The 22106-nt window shown below is 42.5% G+C and overlaps 1 protein-coding gene across 11 annotated transcripts in view; it reads left to right on the top strand.

Moving 5' to 3' along the window:
* Positions 1-20255: 20255 nt before the first annotated feature.
* MAK (male germ cell associated kinase) overlaps positions 20256-22106 on the top strand; it is a 49028-nt gene continuing 47177 nt past the window's right edge. For 4 of the 11 annotated variants that reach the window (XR_010598750.1, XM_065584970.1, XM_042860550.2 and 1 more), the window contains exon 1: positions 20350-20487. The gene's annotated coding sequence lies outside the window, so the exon portion shown is untranslated. Of the gene's footprint in view, positions 20488-22106 lie in introns of all 11 variants that reach the window. The other 7 variants (XM_065584965.1, XM_065584969.1, XM_005305182.5 and 4 more) reach the window with 5 other exon arrangements.

Below are 22106 nucleotides of genomic sequence, written 5' to 3'. Positions count from 1 at the left end.
AACGAATAAGACTCATTTCAAACTCCAGATGTAAAGACAGGATAGTATTTTTGGAGAGATGGGGTTGAAATGGTGTTGTTGGGCTCCTCAGCAAAACTGAAGTCAGTGGGCTCTGCAAGTAGTCAGCATCTTAGAAGCCTTCATATGGAGCCTGGCTTTGGAACCCATGTATGTGCCTCCATTTTCCCACCTGTATAATAGGGTTGATACTTGCCTATTGCACAGAAGCATTAATGCAGGAGTCCCAATTCTTCACTGAAATCCGTGGGCCTACACAGGTGTAAATCAGTACAGCACAGATTTTAGCTCATGTTGTGCAAACTCACACAAACAAACAGAAGCCAAATAAAGTTTGCAGAACCCCCACGGAGTTTCGCACAGTTCGAATAATGGAGGACAAGTTTATTAAGAGCTAGGTTTCTAGTACACAGGTTGGCATGAGAGCAGGGTGTTGATATCTTTAAAGATCATGAGCAAAGAAGCGTCACCATCAGCTTTCAACGGAAAATAAGAACTGTTGGCTCTGTGCATATTTTTGTGTAAAATGAGTAGGGAAGCAGGTGCAGGAAGATGCTCTCTCAGGTCCTTTTGCAGGGGTTACAAAGTGCATTGCTCTGCATGGATCTCTTAGTCCCCGGCTGTTATCTTTCGTTCAGTGTCCTGGTTCATAGCGAGAGCAAAGCACATTACCTCTGTTATGTCTATAGGATGAAATGAAGTGTTAACTGATTGCAATACGTTGTTGGCCCCACTCCTTTGTGGTGTATTGTTATTTGGTGTAAATAAGGACAGTGCCTCCTGAGACCATTCTGTCCTTTTATGTGTGAAACACTGAGGACTGGTACCAAAGCAGAAAACATGAACAGAAACAAGTAATTGATAACTGGGCCTGATCTTATATTTGCTGCACCTGTAAAACTACCATTCAAGTCAATTCAAGATCAGATCTATAGCTTGTTCCAGAGCACTTCAATATTATTAATCATGTTGATTACAGTAGTGCCTAGGGACCAACCAAGAACAGAACCCCATAGTGCTAGGCACTGTATAAACAGGGTAGGCAGTCCAGCCCTGAAGACAAACACATGGTAGGAGAAAAGCATACAACATATCAGTTTGTGGCTAGCACCATGTTAGTTCCATGATTATTTATTTACTTGGCGTGGGGGTGGAAGTTGTTAGGCTAGGATATGATAAGTGGAAAGACAATGGAAGGAAGTGTAGGAGGGACTGATGTAGAGTGAGGCTGAGGTAAAGAGACGGTGAGTGAGGAGGCCAATCAGCACAGGTAAGTGAATGTCACATCTTTTTTTTTTTTTTTATTATTAAGAGAAGACACAGATGGACCATATACTGCCCTAGAACTGCATGGACCCCTCCTCTTGGTATCAGTGGTGCTCCCATGTGTTTAATAAGTAGTAAATAGCCTTAACAAGCTGAACCTACAAAGACAATTGTGCTGGTACAAGCCTCTGCCCACATGGTTTTCTCTGCAGAATCAGGACCTGAATTTGGACAACTTATCTGTGATGATGTCCCCTTTCTTTATGCATCACTTCTTTGTCATTGAAAATGTCAATATCCTTACATTTAATAACTAGCGCTAAAGCAGCATTTAAGGTTGCAAAATCCTATGCAAAGAAGTCAGGAAATTTCAAAGCTCTTGCAACATTAATTCAGCAATGTATATATGTTACAGTATGCATCAATAACCCAGAGTAATAAGGGTAAGAATTAAATTTACAAAGTGAAAAAGGAATAGAAAATGTTAAATATGTGCAATAGAATTAAAATGGCTAGAATAATGGATGTTGAGGGGCAGTGGGTTAGTTTTGTATTTGTTTAAAACATAATGTAAATATTGTACATATTAAATAAAAATTTTAATTGTGTTCTACTCTCCTCCCTCTTCAGCCATTGCTTGACTTCTTAAATGGTAAACAATTTTATCAGGGTCTGTGTTTTCCTGTGTGTTTGGCTAGCACCTAGCATATCGTGGCTGCTACTGAACTATAAGTAAATAAAAATAACCTTTGTTTTTGAACTTTTCTGATTTATTTAAGTGCTTGATCTCTGAGCCTTAGTGATGCATAAATAAATCTGGAGGTGATCAGCTTGTAATTGCAATTAGCTACCTTTCTCTGTAGCTTTGCCAGCAGAGCCTTTTAGTCTTTAGCATCCAAGTAATAAACAATAAACTAGATGCGCACAGAGCTATTGTTAATCCTGTATTTCCCACACAGTGCTTACATGGAGGAGCAGGTATGAACTTGTGATACTACAGTGCTGGTATGATGGAAGGCCAAAGAACCGGAAGCATTCTCACTGGTGCAGAAGTGCCATGAAAATGTGCACTGTCTAAAATTTAATTTACATAAGGTAAGAACAGCCATACTGGGTAATACCAAAGGTCCATCTAGCTCAGTATCCTGTCTTCCAATAGTGGCCAATGCCAGGTGCTTTAGAGGGAATGAACAGCACAGGAGAATCATTGAGTGATCCATCCCCTTTTTGTCTACTCCCAGCTTCTGACAAACAGGGGCAAGGGACACTCAGAACATGGGGTTGCATTCCTGCCCACGCTGGCTAATAGCCATTGACAGACCTATCCTCCATGAACTTACCGAGCTCTTTTTTGAACCCTCTTATAGTTTTGGCCTTTACAACATCTCCTGACAATGATTTCCACAAGTTGACTATGCATTGTGGGACGAAGCACTTCCTTTTGTTTGTTTTAAACCTGCTGCCTATTAATTTCATTGTGTGACCCCTAGTATTTGTGTTATGTGAAGGAGTAACTAACACATCCTTATTCACTTTCTCTACACCTGTCAAGATTTTATAGACCTCTTTCACATTCCCCCTTAGTTGTCTCTTTTCCAAGCTGAACAGTCCCAGTCTTATTAATCTATCCTCATGCGGAAGCTGTTCCATATCCGTAATCATTTTTGTTGCCCTTCTCTGTACCTTTTCCAATTTTAACATATCTTATTTGAGATGGAGCGACCACATCTGCACACAGTATTCAAAATGTATGCATACCATAGATTTACATAGAGGCATTGTGATATTTTCTGTCTTATTATCTATCCCTTTCCTAATGGTTCCTAACAGCTTTTTTTCACTACTGCTGCAAATTGAGCAGATGTTTTCAGAGAACTATCCACAATGACTCCAAGATTTCTTTCTTGAGTGGTAACAGCTAATTTAGACCCCATCATTTTGTATGTATAGTGGGATTATGTTTTCCAATGTGCATTACTTTGCATTTATCAACACTGAATTTCATCTGGCATTTTGTTGCCCAGTCACCCAGTTTTGTGACATCCCTTTGTAGCTCTTTGCAGTCTGCTTTGGACTTAACTATCTTGAGTAATTTTGTATCATCTGCAAATTTTGCCACCTCACTGTTTACCCCCTTTTCCAGATCATTTATGAATATGTTGAACAGCACTGGTCCCAGTACAGACCCCTCAGGGCAGGGCCGGCTCCAGCTTTTTTGCCACCCCAAGCGGCGAAGAGAAAAAGAAAAGAAAAAAAAAAAAAGATAAAGCCGTGATCGGTGGCACTTCGGCAGCTGCTCTACCTCATCGCTTCATTCTTCGGCGGCTGTTCCTTCCATCTGAGAGGGACTGAGGGACCCGCCGCTGAAGACCCGGATGTGCCACCCCTTTCCATTGGCCGCCCCAAGCACCTGCTTCCTGCGCTGGTGTCTGGAGCCATCCCTACCTCAGGGACACAACTGTTTACCTCGTTCCATTCTGAAAACTGACCATTTATTCCTACCCATGGTTTCATATCTTTTAACCAGTTACTGATCCATGAGAAGACTTGCGTCTCCTCTTGTGGGTTCCAGGACTAGCTGCTCCAAGAAGCAGTCATTTATGGTGTCAAGAAACTTTCTCTCTGCATCCTGTCCTGAGGTGACATGTACCCAGTCAATATGGGGATAGTTGAAATCCCCCATTATTATTATTGAGTTTTCTATTTGTATAGCCTGTCTAATCTCCCTGAGCATTTCACAGTCACCATCATCATCCTGGTCAGGTGGTCGTAGTATAGCCCTTCTGCTATATTATTATTATTTAAGCATGGAATTTCTATCCATAGAGATTCTATGGTTCAGTTTGGTTTATTTAAGATTTGTACTATATTTGACTCTATGCTTTCTTTCACATATAGCCACTCCCCCACCCGCCTGACCTATTCTGTCACTCCTATATATTTTGTACCCTGGTATTACTGTGTCCCATTGATTATCATCATTCCACCAAGTTTCTGTGATGTCTATTACATCCTCATTTAATACCAGGCAGTCAAGTTCACCCATCTTAGTATTTAAACTTCTATCATTTGTATATAAGCACTTATAACATTTGTCTACCATTTAGCCGTCTGCAATTTGATAGTGCCTTAATGTGCATCTGCTTGTCCAGCTGTTTCTCTGCATTTCCTTACACTTGGATTCTCATCGCAATACATGCTTTATCATATTTGTTACTGTTATGTGAAATCAAAGACACAAAAGCAGTCAGATTTCATTTGAAGGTCTGAAATACTGAGAACAGCACTTACTATGCACTTGTTAAGACTGTCTAGCATAATCATGACCTGGTCTTGAGTAATGTTACACCAAAACTTTGCTGAATTAAAAGTGAGTAACCAACAGTGACTGACTAACAAAAGCTATCAGTGACCAATATCTGCTGTGTATATGCCTGGAAAATAATTTCAAGGTCACTTCTGATGTATTTTTGCAGTGTCACACACCATAAATCAAAAACTGCAGATGTATGCCAGTACATTACAATGCTATCATGTTTTCTTGGGGGTCCCTATTGGGTATTAAAGAATCATAAAGCACCCACTTGCAATTCATTTATAAAATACTTGGCCTTTTAAAACAGAGTAAGGATTTCCAATAATAAATTATGAGACAGATCCTGTTGCCTGTCATGTTAGTGGCAAAGCTCCTCTTGATTCCAGTTAGAACAAGATCAGTTCCTAATCAGCAGTCTGACCAGTTTAGACACCTACCCTCTTCTTTAACATCTCCCACACAGTCTGCTTTCAGCATCCTGTGCCATTCTACAGACACACGCAAATTTAATTTGATCTTGTACGTGCAGAATAGAAATTGCAATTATGTTTCACCTTTAGACTGTTCCCAGGCACTTTTGGCCAATAAGAACATGGCTCACCTTGTTCAAACTGATTTCTCTCTCATAATTTGAAATCTTTGAAACATAATTTGAAATCTTTAGTTGCTCAAGTAAATATTCAATGGATCTTGATGCCAGGTGTTTATAAATTAAAGCTAAAACTAGAAGTAATACACATGAATCAGCAATTTAATGTTAAAGCAGGGGGGACTAAACTTTGTGACACAATTCAACTAACGTGGCCCAACTCCGAGGGGTCACAATCAGAGAATTTGTAAAGTTCTGTAAGGACTGTACACTGAGTTTGTCAGTTCTACAGCAGTGGAGTCAACGACAGTCAAAAATAAAACTCAGATTTTCTAACTCCCAGTCCTATGATCTTAACCAAAACACAAATTACCTTGTTTAAAAAAAAAAAGAAAGAAAAAAAATCCCCTAAAACCTATATAATGTACTCCAAATTTTCCTTTGCAGATCCTACACATTAAACACTCAGCCTATTACATGTACTGCAAGTCTCCAAATAATCACAGATTGGAAGGCAAGGTGCGATTTTAGAAGGGTACCCTTCCATGAGAATTTTTATCTTAATGAGAAAGAGGGAATGGGTGAAATATGCTTAAAGAGGGATGAAGCTGCTGGTTCACTCATTGTGTCTGGTATTGATCTTATTGTCAAAATATTGCACAATGCTGATGATAAGCAATCTGCCAGTGGGCTCTTTGTCATGGATTCCCTGCTGTTGATTTTCCTTTCTTTTTATTTAAACAAACAAATCAACAAAGAAAAACATCTTACCCTGATTAAGGGCTCGATTTTGCACTCTCACTGGTATAAATCAGAAGTAACTTCACGGAGGTGAATGGAATTACAGTATGTAGAAATGCAGTGAGAAACAGGCCCCAACATCTCATTGAAAAGTATCCTTTAGTTCCAAGTATGGCAACTTGTTAAAAAAATTACACAGAGGAAAGACAGTACTAGATGTGGGCTGGCAATTAGTCATATGAACACAGCACACTTGTAGGATTTTCATTGGCCTAGCTGAAATCAGATCCCTTTCCTATTCAGCAGAGCACATGAACATGTGCTTAATTGTAAGCATGTGCTTAAATCCCATTGAAGTCAATGAGGTTCAAACAACTTCAAGTTAGCCACGTGCGTAAGTGTTTAGCTGAACAGAAATGGACTTAAGCATATGTTTGGTTGAATTTGGATCTAAATTTGTCTCTGTGCAGATATTAGCAGTGCTGCATTTTTAGCTTGGAAGTCATTGCTTTAACCCTCACCTTGCTCTTTGAACCTGTTTTTACCGACATGATATTTTTGATTGTTTTTTCAGTCAATAAAAGGAACGGGCATATTCTATTTCAGAAAAAAATGATGTAGTTTACTTGTACTTTCAACAAACCATCCTTTGGATTCCAGAAAACAAACTGCCTTAACATAATGTTCTACATGGTTGGCTTGATGTGGAATCAATTAATCTGTCAACACAGTTTACATCTATCATAGGGTTACCAATCCGGTTAATGAATGAAAACAAAAATATTTATAATTAAAACTACTTCTTCTTGAGTGCTCCTAATCTGTCTGCACAAGTAAAGCAATGATGACTTTCCCAGCCTCTAATCTTTCAGTTGTATAGAAAAGGACTGGAACCCCTTTACTTTCAAAGTTTTAAAACAGCTTTCTTCCTTTCTCTCCTCAACAATGTGACTGGTAAAAAAAAAAAGTTTAAAAATATCACACAAGAGTAAAAGAGAGAGAAGAAAGAAAAAATGACCTTCCAGAGGCCTCCTGTGTTTATAATATGCTACTTATAATTTATATTGGGGAGTTGTGTGTGTGATATGTATGGTACACTCAATAGTTTCATGAATGCCAATAAGATTTGGTTCTTTTTTATGTAATTAACTCCACTGTAGGAAAAGTATTGCTTTGCTTAGAGAGCATATGTATTATTCCTCTGCTGGGGAGACTTCCAAGATAGAAAATTGTCACATGTTTGAAGTTTCATACTTGTGTTAGGGTGGGGATTCTGGCCTTCATAGTATATTTTCAGATAAAAAAACCTAACATTCAGTTATTACAGAGCAATCTGCCTGCCTGCTTCTATCTTTGAGTGATACGACCTTAACTTTCTGACAATAGCTCAGTTATGCTGATGGATGCTATGACCCCCCCACACCCCCAAATAGAAAGATATTAGCTTGCATATTATTTCTTCTTATATCTCTCATGTGCACCAAGATGACTAACTTATTATGATTACTAGATGACTGTAAAATAAAAACTCTAGGCTAGACCCTTAACATTGACTTCATTTGAACGTCTCTGATTTTACACCAACTGCGGATCAGTAGTCCATCTTTCACAGTTCTCTGTATACATTTACAGGAGAATCCACTTTTGCACGCAACTGACTTGATACTTCTCTGAAGGAGCTGACCAAAATGGACTGTTCTTAAAAACCACAACGTACTCTATGACCACTGGACCTGGTGAGAAACTTCAAACGCTTGTCCCCATAATTCCTAGATTCCAAGGCCAGAAGGAACCATTAAGATCTAGTCTGACCTCCTGTATAAGACAGGTCATAGAACTTCCCCAAAATAATCCCTAGAACAGATCTTTTAGAAAAACATCCAACTTTGATTTTAAAATTGTCATGGATGGAAAATGCACCTTGACTTTTGCTAAATTTTTCCAATGGTTAATTACTCAATTAAAAACTTACAACGTATTTCCAGAATGAATTTGTCTAGCCTCAACTTCCAGCCATTGGATCATGTTAGACCATTCTCTGCTAAATTGCAGAGCCCATTATTAAATATTTGTTTCCCATGTAGGTACTTACAGACTGTAATCAAGTCACCCTTTAATTTTCTCTTTGTTAAACTAAAGAGATAGATCTCTTTGAATTTATCACTCTAAAGCACATTTTCTGATCCTCTACTTATTCTCATGACTCTTCTCTGAACCCTCTCCAATTTATCAACATCCCAGAGTGGAATCACACAGTGCAGGCAATGTTGCAAGTAGCTACAGTGTTCAGTCAATACAGCCCTGTGCTATATTCATGCACAGGGAGAAGGGAAAAGATGAAGACAAAGTATGGAGTATGAACAAGCAGCAGATCAAGATCCCTCCCATAATTGTGTGTAGGAATATGTTGGGATGGGGTCACTTACTACTGTGCTGCTTCATACACTATGTCCCTTCTAGCCTGCAGATTGTTACCACTGCTTGAAAGAGCAGTTAAATGTACCTCATGATATGGTGCACAGGCCTTCCACTTTGAATCTTCCCCTGGCCTGAAAAATTGCTGGGACAGAGGATGCAAGAGGTTGCATCTATGTTCCCATCTGTGTGCTGATCAGGGAAGGGCCCGGCTGTTAGCACATATTGCAGTATGACAGAATATAAGAAAGCAAACAGTTAATTCCCAAGATACAACAGCTCTTTTTTAAAACCGCATTCATTGTTAACCGCATCTAATTATTCAAAGGAAATAGTATCACTCAGGCTGCACAAGCAAGAAGAAGACATACAGGATGTAGATGTTCTGCTGGGCTGCAGGAAAAAAAAGGGATTTGGTAATTGACAGTACTCAGTTTCCTTATCTCCTCACTGGAGTCAAGCTGTAGCTTGTTTTGGGGTCAGTCAACCTCTTGCTGGTCTGTTTTTGCCATGGGTAGAAAGCCGTTGAAACAAGAAGTGCTCATTGTAAAACAACAGCTTTACATTGCGTTGTTTTCATTGTACCTGCTTCCAAAGGGGCCAGGAAGTGTCTTCCATCCCGTTGAGAGTGATTTTAAAGAGGCCACACTGAGGAAGTTCTTACACTCTTGCCATCAATTGCTGAGATTTTAATATATTGACCCAATAGCTCTAACTCCCTGAAATGCAATTTTCTGTAGAAACCAAATTGTAAGAAGCTTCTTTTCTGGGGCTGGGGTTAAAAAAACCCAAAACCACATAGCTCTAGTATTGTTTGAAATTCTGTTTTCAGGCCCCAATACAGCAAAGCAGTTAAGCAAAGAAGGCCAATGGCATATTGGGCTGTATAAGTAAGAGCATTGCTAGCAGATCGAGGGACGTGATCATTCCCCTCTATTCGGCATTGGTGAGGCCTCATCTGGAGTACTGTGTCCAGTTTTGGGCCCCACACTACAAGAAGGATGTGGAAAAATTGGAAGGAGTCCAGGGGAGGGCAACAAAAATGATTAGGGGGCTGGAGCACATGACTTATGAGTAGAGGCTGAGGGAACTGGGATTATTTAGTCTGCAGAAGAGAAGAATGAAGGGGGATTTGATAGCTGCTTTCAACTACCTGAAAGGGGGTTCCAAAGGAGGATGGATCTAGACTGTTCTCAGTGGTACCAGATGATAGAACAAGGAGTAATGGTCTCAAGTTGCAGTGGGGGAGGTCTAGGTTGGATATTAGGAAACACTATTTCACTAGGAGGGTGGTGAAGCACTGGAATGGGTTACCTAGGGAGGTGGCGGAATCTCCTTCCTTAGAGATGTTTAAGGTCAGGCTTGACAAAGCCCTGGTTGGGATGATTTAGTTGGGGACTGGTCCTGCTTTGAGCAGGGGGTTGGACTAGATGACCTCCTGAGGTCCCTTCCAACCCTGATATTCTATGATTCTATGTGCTTAACTTTAAGTGCTTTCCTGGATTTAAAACGGAATCCTGACCCTTGTTGTTGCTACAGGCCTCAATTTTATGAAGTAGTGAGTAGGAATGAGCTCATAATAAGGAGCCTTCTGGAGCTGCATAGTCTAGCCAAACTCTGCAGCATGGAAGCCTATGTGTAACCTGAATGGGTGGCATCCATTCCAGGATTGTCTATGTACCCCTTACGTAGTACAAAACATCTTTGTTGGATGACATCTATTTTGTTTCCTCTTATACTGGCTCATGGTTTAGAGGAACAGTTTTTCTAAGCTACTTTATGTATTCAGCTCTGAGATGGGGTATAAAAATCCATCACTGGCCAGGAAAGGATTAATAAGCTGCTGTGGGCTCAGTCAGCCCCACCCTGCTACGCCTGCAGTAAGTAGCAGGCTTGGTAGGAGGAGTTAAAAGGGGGGAGAACACAGCTCCTGGGGTGGCTAGTTAGGAAGGAGAGTAAAATCACCAACTCTCTGTGAGAGAAGGTTGATTGGAGCTAGGAACTGCTTGAGAGATGGCTGCCTGTCAGAGCCTCCCTAAGGGAAGGTATGCCTGATATGAGATTATTGTTCTGCTGATTTGTTACTGGTGACATGCCTGTAGTTCTGGAGGCAGGTAGTGCAGTGGCTGGAGGAGCAACAGCCAAATAAAAAACTTTGTTTCTTCACCTGTGACCAAGGACTTGGTAGTGGTTTGTGCTGAACCCAGGAGCAGCCTGCATCAGCAATTCTTAAAATTACATACAATACAAGTAAACCACATTTTGGGGGGAAAAATCCCAACCCTCCCACAAGATTCAGAGGGAAACACTCTGAGCCAGTGAGAATTCTGGGATAAAACTGAACAAATTAGGTCTGATTTTTCTGTTGCTTACCAATGTGCCAGTTCTAATTTCAGTGGAGTTATTCTTGATTTATCAGACACCTCTGCACACTTCCCCTGGCCAGATCCTCAGCTGATATAAATTAATATAGCTCAATTGAAGTAAATGGAGCTGTGCCAGTTTACACCAGCTGATGATCTTGTCCATGGACTATTAAGAGAATAAATAATCTGTTTAGTAACCTATGTTATTAACCAGTTCTCACCATGTCTACCCATGCGATGAATATATACATTTGAAAAGGGCTGGTGTACTTTACTGTGCAATAAAAACTGCTTGTAGGCTCCAAGTCATTGAACTGATATCTTAATTGTTCTTTCCTATAGTTGTAGAGAAAATAGCTTTATACACCTCACCTCGATATAACACTGTCTTCGGGAGCCAAAAAATCTTACCGTGTTATAGGTGAAACCGTGTTATATCAAACTTGCTTTGATCCACCGGAGTGCGCAGCTTCCCACCCCCCCCGGAGCACTGCTTTACCGTGTTATATCCAAATTTGTGTTATATTGGATCACGTTATATCGGGGTAGAGGTGTATTTCAACAGCCAGATGATATCTATGGTTTAATCTCAACATTTTTGTTAGATGCAGCAGAACTACTTCATTCAATGTCTCATCTATGCTGTAATGTTGAATTGAAAAGTAAAAATTGGCTTTTTGCCACTGCTAGAGAGACTAAATCCAACAGTTTATAAAAAACCTGAGCTTCATTGCTAGTCTAATAGTTTTATTGTTGGAAGCAAGACCAAATAAACTACCTCTTGAACAACAAAGGAGTGTAAGTTCTTTCAACTGAAATACCCATTTTTAAAAGCCTATGCTATCATTCCTGTCTCATAATCAAACAGCAATCAATAAAAGCCCACCATATTCTGCAGTCAGAGGAGTGATCTTGAGAGAAATAGCAACACACAAATAACCAGCAAAGATCTCTTTAAGGCAGCTTTTTAAATATTGTTTAGCACTGCTCTTTGTGCAGGCAGTGGGAGTGTAAAGGTAAACACACAGAGAGAGCCTGTAACTATTAGCATCAGAATATTTTTAACATTCTAAACTCACTTTCTTGTTTTGTATCTAGCCACTCCAGTTTATTTCACATGGTGAGGTGCAATGGTTTAGGGCAGAAAAAAATTAGTTCTAACATCTCATCTAAAACCTATGGGCCAGTTCCTCAGGTGGTATAAATCACTATAGTTCCATTAAAAGTGGGCAGTAGCCTACGAAAGCTTATGCTCTAATAAATTTGTTAGTCTCTAAGGTGCCACAAGTACTCCTGTTCTTTTTGCGGATACAGACTAACACGGCTGCTACTCTGAAACCTATAGTTCTATTGACTTCCTTCCACTCGGAAGGCTACACTGATTTATACCTGCTGAGGAACTGCTCACATAATACCAGTCATTGGTTCAAAGGCTTATCTTATCCTTGTTGATAAGACTGACCTTCTACTGAGGATATTTATTTTGACACGTTTAGACCAGGTGTAAGAATTAAGGAGTTTTTTTCTGCATTTTTATTGGTGGATGAGTATGATGGAAAAATAATATGGCTAAGCAATATGTAACCATGCAGTCATAAGCATTTATAGGTGCTGATCTTGATCTTCTGAAGCTGCCTATCCCCAATCTCCCTCCCCAGATTAGATTATTAATTGTATTTCTTGATATTGAAGAATAAACAATATTTAACAAGAACAGGAAAGGACCTACCTCTCAAAAAAGCCTCTTCCTCATTATTCAGTGAATAGTTTCAGGACCTCTTCATCTTCATCCTTGCAGGTAGCATTGATAGCTAGGAGTAGTAGTAAAGGGCTTTGAAAGACTGTGGGTGAAATCCTTGTCCTATTGACTTCACTTAGGCCATGATTTCATCCTATATCATCATTCCCTGTAGAAAACAGCAGTAGAAAGACTAGATCATTTTTGCTTATTGGTGCCAACAACTGTGAACAAGACAATTACAGCCAGGAATTCTTCCTTACACAAGGTAGGTGCAATTTTGCTCTACTCCTTCCCGTCATGCAGAGCCAAGGTGCAGGTGATAATTTTTTAATCAACACAAAGCAACCATATTATGCAACCAGAGTAAGGGCATTAGGTAAGTGCTGAATTTTAAGGGGCCTAGTATAGCAGAACCTGATTACAATGGCATAGAATTTCAATTTAAGCAGAGAGACGTTTCAATAATGCATTTTTTACTTAGGGTTTCCAACTGTATTTTGCAACCACTTGAAAATGATACAGGTTAAACTTTGTTGTGACTAAATTAGCATGTACTATGGCTTGACCAGCCAGTATGAATGGCTTGAAAACAAAAACAGGCATTCTCTAGCCTAGTTCTACCTGGATAAAGCATTAATTTTTGGCCAGGTGATATGTAACATGTTCCTTAAAGATATTTCAGAGAATCCATGATCTGTACAACAAAATGAAATGTAGATTTGCCACCCATCAGCATACCCCAAGAAACAGAGGATGTCATTGACAGCCTCAATCAGTGAATCTCTCTCAGCTTCTGATAGCATAAATCCTGAGGCAAAAAAGGCAGAACTCTTTGTTGTTTTATGATAATTTTTGCACTATGTATGATTTTATGCTCTGATAGTATTTGCAAAAGGTCACATTAATCCTGGATTGGATATCACACCTCATCTGTGAGGTACAGAGTGACATGAAACAATCTCTCCAGCCTATATCTGTTGTGTGTGAAAGCGCTCTTAAGTACTAAACTTAAATTGCAACTTTAGCTCTGCCCCTTAGTGCATATGCATTATGACGCAGTCTTAAATTACATAATCACATACTATTTCTCAAAGAAATAATATTTCTTAAGGTATATACCAAGGAAAAAAAGGAATTTCCCATGTGGAACTATTGTCTGCTCACCACTGGAACACAGCATCCTACACACCTTAGGAAACCCATAGGAAAGAGCTCTTTTTCCAGTTCAGTTTAGGAACCCTGCAGTAGAGAACTCCTGCAGGTTTCATCTTGCAAGATATGTAGTGCATGAGGCAGGACTTCTGCAAAGTTTGCTTCATTCACTGCATACTTTACAAAATGGATAGTAAGAGTCCAATCCTGAAAAGTAATGAGTACCTACCATGAACTGTTGAGCTTCCTCAACTTCCATTCCTAAATTAGTGGGATTTGAAGAACCTCAATTTTTTACTAGGAAAGAGGTGTATTTTTAACCTGTGTTAAGCTAAAATGTGTTAACAAACCCATGTTAAATTGTAATGAAGATAAGGCTGACTTAGCTGGCTAAGGTAAAATGTTGGTTTCCTACAGATTTACCTTGACTAGCTAACACATGTTAAAACTCAGGCTTTGTCTTCACTGACACAGAGCTGTCTTTTTTTACAGCAAGATAACAAACATGCAGTAGTTATTTAGCTGTAAAATTCTAATTAGAGACAAGGTACTTGTGGTGTTCACCATGATGTAGCTAAGCAAGGTCAGCACTATAACCCCAGCCAGTGGTTCACTTTACCTGGCTGACCTTGCAGTAAAACTATAGTGCCTTGGGTCCACTATGTTTTTACGGCAGGATATCCCTCAGTCAAAACACATCTATTTTGTCAGTGAAGACCTGGCCTACAACTTTCTTGTCTTAACCAGGATTTTAACATGGGTTAGTTAACAAAGGTTAGCATCACATGGGTGAAAAATATACCTGTTTTCTTGTGAAGACCAATACCTGTTTATAAAATACAATGAATCTTTTAAATACTTGTCATTGTTATTTAAATAAATCAGAAAAGCATTTCAGTTCTTCACAATACTGAGTGCCCTCAACTAACACTGAAGAATTGAGTGTGTTCAGCACCTCATATAATTGGGCTCTTTGCTTCACCAAACCTAAATTTTGGGTCCCAACCTAATAGTAGTTTTATTGCAAAAGATATCATCTAAGTCTGTAAAACACAATTCTGTGCTGTATTCCTCTATCACTTATCATTACCGTGTGCAAACCAGAAACCATTTATAAAAGGTGAAGTAGTTTCATGTGCTTTTAATTATATTTGAAAATCATACAGTATTTATGAAAACATAAATAATGGTTAGAACTAGCTGCTATGCAAAATTCTCCATATAGCTGTAACAAGGAATGGTGTCCCTAGCATCTGTTTGCCAGAAGCTGGGAATGAGCGACAGGGAATGGATCAGTTGATGATTACCTGCTCTCTTCATTCCCTCTGGGGGACCTGGCATTGGCCACTGTGGGAAGACAGGATACTGAGCTAGATGGACCTTCGGTCTCACCCAGTATGGCCGTTCTTATGTTCTTAATGTGCACCAATCTTGACCTAAAATGTGCCTGGTTTTGCAGGCCATGGGCCTCTGAGTAGAAACTATCAGACTGTGTTGTAGTTTTGTAAAGCAAGCAAGATGACATCAACTAGTTTGAGTACCAAATGTATTCTCGCCTCTTAGTTTTACTTACACTAAATCAAATTTGAATGACCAAAAATATATTCAAGTATATACACACTGTAGCATCTAGTTCTCCTTTCTTTTTCAAAATGACAAACTACAGATAATAGACAGGTCTCTAGTAATTTTGTATACTTACAAGTAAACCTCATTCATAATTCTCAAATCCTTTTAAATTATTATTTTGATTGCACTTCCTCATAATAAACATACAAATAGATCTTCTTATAAATGAGCAGAGATTATTCATTCCATGGGTACAAAAGCCTAAAATTGATAAACTGATTTTTCCATTCCAATAGGTCTAGCCACAATTATGCCCATTTTAGATATTTACAAAACACCTGGCTATTAAAATGCACACTTTTGTAACACTTAAAGGCCAATTTATAAAAGGGGTTGATTTTAATAAGTGCTATAAAATGAAAAACACATGACAAGAGTAGACATACAGTAGAGATGGAAGCCTACACCTCCCAGTGGCTAGATTCATACATTGCAATAGTCTAACAAAGGGAAAAGCTTCAAATCCTTGGTAATGGCAGCAGCAAACTTTTAAAATATTACACTGAGGGCTCAGTTTTGTAAACATGCATGTGAGTAACTTTATTCATGTGAATAGTCCCACTGTTACTTGCATTGATTTCTGTAGGATGAGACCCCAAATGTATATATGGTTTTAATCTCAGAGGAGCAGGATGGATTAAAATAAATTACCTGTAAAGGAACATCCGAATAAGTAATTTACACCTCCAGACACTTAACAAACTGAGGCCATAATTATGCAACCTTTATGTGAAATATTACCCCATATAAAGGTCACAGGTGGAGACCCCAAGCAAAGTAACCTGGCGTTCTGTGCGCAGGATAAGGATTCAGATATTCCTACATTCTAATTCAAATCAAACACTATCTCCCTCAGAGGCCTTGGACAAAGTCACCCTTGATCATAGGTGCTGGAATTAGGGGTGCGGAGGGGGTGCTGCAGCATCCCCAAGCTTGAAGTGACTTCCATTATATACAGGATTTACAGTTTGGTTCAATGACTCTCAGCACCTCTTTCCTTGATGATGAATTTTGGCCTTCTCCCTCCATTGCTCTGTCTGTAAAATTGAGACATTTAACCTCAATTGTGTTTTGAGGATTAATTAGTGACAGTCTGTACAGGGCTTAGAGGTCAGTATTACTTTTTATGCTTTGTCTAATAATGTAATGCAATGTGTTTATTTTTAAAAAAATCAGAAAGGTCAGGTAGGAGTTATATTACAATCAGATGTGAAATTTGATTGATTTTATTAACAAGCATCCGTCTCTTACAGTGCTTATGTTAATTAGGGATAACTTGTGGTGTTAAAATGACTAACTTTTTTTTTTTGGTATCAGTATAACTTTTTAAATCTTGTTTTATCACTTTTTGCACTTGGCATCATTATAACCGTTATGGGCATTTTAGAATCTATTGCAGTTCAGGCACTCGTTTTTGTTTGTTTGTTTTGGATTTGAATAGCTAAACTGGTCTTTATTTGAACAAAACACAGGAGAAAAAGAGTGAAAATTCTAGACAGCACTCATTTCATCTTCTAAATTACCAAGAGGGTTGACTACTACTCCTGTCTCATGTTACAAATTTAAGTGTGATTACTGCTTGATGGAATTACAAGGGTGGTTCCATTTAAGTTAAAGGCATTACTGGTGTGAACAAGGCAAGTAGGATCTAGCTGTCTGGACCCAATCCTGGGAGGCAGCAAGCATCCTCATAGCCCGCTGCTTTCTACTATGTTTTTCTAGGCACAAAGAACAACTGTATACTTTGACAGAATTTAGATAAGTTACTATCGTGTTTTGTTGTCACTTTATTTTGCATTTATACAGCACCTCACAATACCTGGTCCTCCATGAGTCAGGCTCCTAGCTGTGACTGCAGTACAAATACAGTAAGTAAAAGTGAAGTCTCCATATGAATGTGTGACTTCTGTAACATGATGCACCAATCTGTCTCAAAAATGGCAGCTTCACCAGCAGCCTGCTGGAATTCTGAATCTGCAGTACCACCAACATATAAACAGTTACACAGCTGTGTAAATCAATGGGAGTAGGAGCAGGCCCTATGTAAGGAAAACCAACCATATGAAGGCCTGATGCTGAACACCTGCAACTCCTATTGACTGCAGTGGGGCTTGTTTGTGCTTAGTATCTTCCACCATCAGACAACGGAGGTTTCCCATTTGAACTCTTCCAGCCGTAGCCCCCAGACTGTACTGATATAAAAAAAGTCACCCAAACAGGTGCATTTATACAGCACCTCACAATACCTGGTCCTCCATATGTCAGTGGTGCTGGATAAACATTTCTCCTGAAAGAGTCCCCAGTGCAGGAAAGCACCGTAACTGCTTAAACCCATGCCTATTCAGGAAAGCACTTAAGGATGTGCTTGACTTCTATGGGGCTTAGCAAATGTTTTCTGGGGTTGGAGCAGGGGTGAAAGTAGGACAGTATGGTGTACCTTTTTTGGCCGCCAAAGGGAGGGGGGGGCAAAAGGGGCAGCTGCCCCGGGGCTCCCGGTCACCGCTACCATGGCAGTGGCCATAGCCCGGGGCCCATTAAAGTGCTGCTGGAGCCCCAGGTGACATGGGTCAGGCAGCACAGATGGGCTGGCTGAGGGAGGCTGACCCCCCAGGGCCGGTGCAAGGAAGTTTCGCGCCCTACACAAAACTTCCACCTTGCGCCCCCCCCGGCCCTGAGGCACCCCCCCACGGCAGCTCCCCGCCCCGCCTTGAGGCGCCCCCCCCCACGGAGCCGTGCGGCAGCTCACCTCTGCTCTGCCTCCTCCCCTGAGCATGCCGCCCCCGCTCTAATTCTCCTACCCTCCCAGGCTTGCAGTGCCAATCAGCTCACCTCTGCTACACCCCCTCCCCGAGCACGCCGCCCCCACCGGCAATGACAATAATTGCATGGAGTGGCCGCTGCACTGGGAGAGGGAGTTTGAGCCCCATGTGTCAGCGCACCGCCAGCAGCCCAGCCCAGGAATGCTGTAAAAAAAAAAAAGAAAATTGGGGGCACTGCTTTTTGGCTCCCCTAAATCTTGGTGCCCTAGGTAATCACCTAGTTTGCCTTAATGGTAGCACCAGCCCTGCTGACCCCCAGCCCTGCCCCTTCTGCCCCAGGCCCTGTACCGGTAAGTGGTTAATGTTACTTTCACCCCTGGGTTGGGGTGAGAGCTCTTGTGAATTTCAGCCTGCAATACTAAGAGAGAGACAGAGTGCAAAGTAGGCTTCTGAGTCTTCTGCCCTGTAGCCTACGGCAGGGGTTCTCAAACTTCATTTTCCTGCAACCCCGTTCTGACAACACAAATTAATACATCACCCCAAGGGCAAATCCAGAGCCTGCTCAAGCCACGCCACCCCAGGTGTGGGGCCCAAAGCCTTAGCCCCACTGCCCTGGGCATGGGGAGGCCACAACTGAAGCCCAAAGGGCCTGTAACCTGATCCCTGCCACTCAGGGCTTCAGCCTCAGGCAATGGGGCTTAGCCTTCACCTTTGGCCCCAGCAAATGTAAGCCAGTCCTGACAACCCCACTAAAGTGGGGTCGTGACCCACTTTGGGATCCTGACCCACAGTTGGCTCTTACAGCCCCTGTATAAGAGAAAGGAAATTGTTCACAGAGGTGGATTTTCTTCTCCCGCTAACGCCCTCCTCACTGGCTACTGCAGCCCACCACCAGTCCCACCATAGAAAATAACTAGGCAGCAACCTTAGGGTTACCATTCGTCCGGATTCCCCCGGACATGTCCGGCTTTTTAAGCTAAAAATAGCGTCCGGGGGGAATTTGTTAATGTCCGGACTTCCCCCCCATGCAGAGCACGCGGGGCTAACAGTGCTGCCGGCCGGTGTCACTTACATGGGGCTCCGACACTCAGCCAGAGAGAGCTCCTCCTCCTTCCCTCCCTCCCTGCATTGCAGATGGCTCCGGCAGTTTGGAGCTCCTCCCCCGCTGCTGCCCAGCAGCTCCGGCCGTTCCTGAGCAAGTTCACCAGACATTAGGTGAAGAAAGGCCAACAACAAGGGGGGCAGGGGATCGGAGAAGGGGCAGGGAGGATCTGGAGGGGGCAGTCAAGAGACGGGGGGGGGCTTTCTGGGGGTGGGGGTGTGGAGAAGGTTTTGGGCAGTCAGGGTACAGGTAGGGGGTAGGGTTCTGGGAGTCATTTGGGGGGGGTCTTAGGAGGGGCAGTTAGGGGACAAGGAGGCTTAGGTAGGGGGTGGGGTTCTGGAGGGCAGTTAGGAGCAGGGGTCCCAGGAGGGGGCAGTCAGGGGACAGGGAGCAGAGGGGTTTAGATGGGTTGGGAGTTCTGGGGGGGGCTGTCAGGGGGCAGGGGTGGGGAGAGGGATCGGAGCAGTCAATGTGACAGGGAGCAGAGGGGTTTAGATGGGTAAGGAGTTCTGGGGGGGGGGCTGTCAGGGGGTGGGGAGTGGTTGGATGGGGCATGGGAGTCCCAGGGGTCTGTCTGGGGGTGGGGGTGTGGATAAGGGTTGGGGCAGTCAGGGGACAGGTAGGGGGTAGAGTCCTAGGGGGCAAGTTAGGATGGGGGGAGGGTCTCAGGAGGGGGCAGTCAGGGGACAAGAGGCAGGGAGGCTTAGGTAGGGGGTGGAGTCCTGGGGGGCAGTTAGGGGCAGGGGTCCCAGGATGGGGCAGTCAGGGAACAAGGAGTGGGGGGAGGGTTGGGGGTTCTGAGGGGGGAAGTGGGAGGGGCGGGGCTAGGACAGGATGGGGCGGGGCTAGGGCAGGACAGGGGCGGGGCTCCTCCCATCCTCTTTTTTGATTGCTGGATTATGGTAACCCTAAGCAACCTCCCGGGTAGCAAAACGCCCCCTGCAGCATGGCAGCCTGTGCGAAGAGCAGCTGGCCCTCTCAGGGCTGTATTTGATTTGCAAAACAGTTGTAGCTACACGCTGACTGCATGCGCACACCAGCCCCTGCACTGCTAGCGTGCCAGAGCTTGGGTCGCGGCGCTGCCTATACACAACGGAGCGGAGTTTGACGCTCCGCGCGCACCACCCCGGCCACTGCTACCTCCAATGAGCCCTGCCGGGTCACGTGGTCAGCGCTCGTGCCCGGCTGCGGCGGTGCCGGAAGGTGGGCGGGTTCTCCGCTCCTTGCCCCACCCCCACGCGTCCCCCGCCGTCGCCTAGGAGACGAGTCCCACCCCGGCCGGGCTGGGGGAATTCGCTGCAGAGGCGCTGCTGGCGGTTCGAGGTAGGGATGCGCCGCGCGCCAGAGGGGGGCGGCCCCGGCACCAGCCCCAGCGGCCAGGAGCGCAGCGCTGGTGAGTGGGGGGTGGGAGGAGTAGGAAGGGGGCGATGATGGGGGGACAAGGGGTTGGGAGGAGGGGGTAGCAGGGATGGGCTGCTCATCTCCAGATTGACTTGTTTTTGTACCGGGGGGAGGTGCGTTGTGGGGCAAACTAGAGGAGAAATTATTCTCCCTTCTCCACCCCCCCCCAAAGTACATGTGTCTGTCTGTGCCCCGTCCCCATGGTGCAGTTTGGGTTTCGTGCTTTAAGAGAGAGGCGCTGCCTTTTGCTCACTTCCTAACGCAACCTTGAATCTCTCTCCAAACAGCTGGGGCTGTTTGGCTGAAGGGAGAGCCCATCGCATGTCCGAGCAAGGCTCTAAATGCCTCGTTTGAAACACGCCCAGCATCCCCAAAGGCAGAGAATATAAACACTCTTCCCGCAGTTAGCCTTACAATGAGGCTACTCCTTACAAATGAATGAGAGTCTGGAGAGTTCTGTTCACTCTCTTGGCCAGGCAGCTAATAAAGCAGAAGCAACCTCTCATTGTCACAGCCAACTTCTGTAAAAGTAAACAATAAAGAAGTAAATGGAAGGATAATGCACACACAATCCCTCCCCCCCACCATCCCTTAGGCTACAGTCCTTCCTCTCAGGCAAAACCTCTTCCATTGCCAGCTGTTAAGGTCAGTGGGAATTTGGTCTGAGAAATGACTGTAGACTCTTAAAGGAATGATGATAACTTCTGCAAACCATCCTTGTATTGTTTATCAAGGGGCCTGATTCTCCACTTCCTTACTCTACTTCATCCCAGTAGAATTTACTCCTGATTTAGAGTATGTGAGAGGAGAATTGGGGTCATGTTCTAATTCTGTTCAGATAAATATACAACACACTGGGAGCCCGATCTGGCTCCCATTGGCTTCCGAAAGAGTAGGCCCAATCCCCTGATCGTGTTATGGTCCGTAGTAATGAGGAGAGTCTGATTTTATCTGTGAGAACTAAGATAAAACTTCTTAGGAAATCTTGAGTTTCACATCTTGAATGAATGAGAGTTGTGACCTCATTTTCAAGATGAGCATGCAGCTTAATTCTAAAGGGGAAAATGTGTATTATCCTGACTGCCAACAATATAAAAATGAAACAGTGTACCAAACCTCTTTAAAAAGTAAATTAATCTCTTTATTATTATATGTATACAAACAAATATTTACTATGGGCCAGAGCGTAAATCCTTTACTTATGTTGGTAAGGAGTTACTCTCATGAGTACTCCAATAGATGATTAAGGCTGTCAGAATTGAGTCCTAAATGCTCTATGCTCTTCCCTTATGTGATTCAACAGTTTGAATAAGGGGTTCACAATCTGGCTCAATAAATGTATCCACACATCTTAGAACTTGGTTACTATCTGTTTTAATCGTACTGTATACTAAATATTCAGATGTTTTTAAGGGACATAGTCTGTTTTTTAAAATTTGTTTTTAAAAGTATTGCTACTATTTTATTAATAAAGCATTTTTAACAGAAAAGGATCATTTAGGGCCTAATCCTACCAGCTTTACTCATCTTGGGTAGTGCCTTGCTCTATGAATAGTGCCATTGATTTCAATAATCAGTGTAAATAGGGCTGGCAAAATTGGGCTCTAAGTG

The sequence above is a fragment of the Chrysemys picta genome, chromosome 2 (assembly GCF_011386835.1).
Source record: "Chrysemys picta bellii isolate R12L10 chromosome 2, ASM1138683v2, whole genome shotgun sequence".
NCBI lineage: Eukaryota > Metazoa > Chordata > Testudines > Emydidae > Chrysemys > Chrysemys picta.
This window is presented reverse-complemented; position numbering and strand designations above follow the sequence as displayed.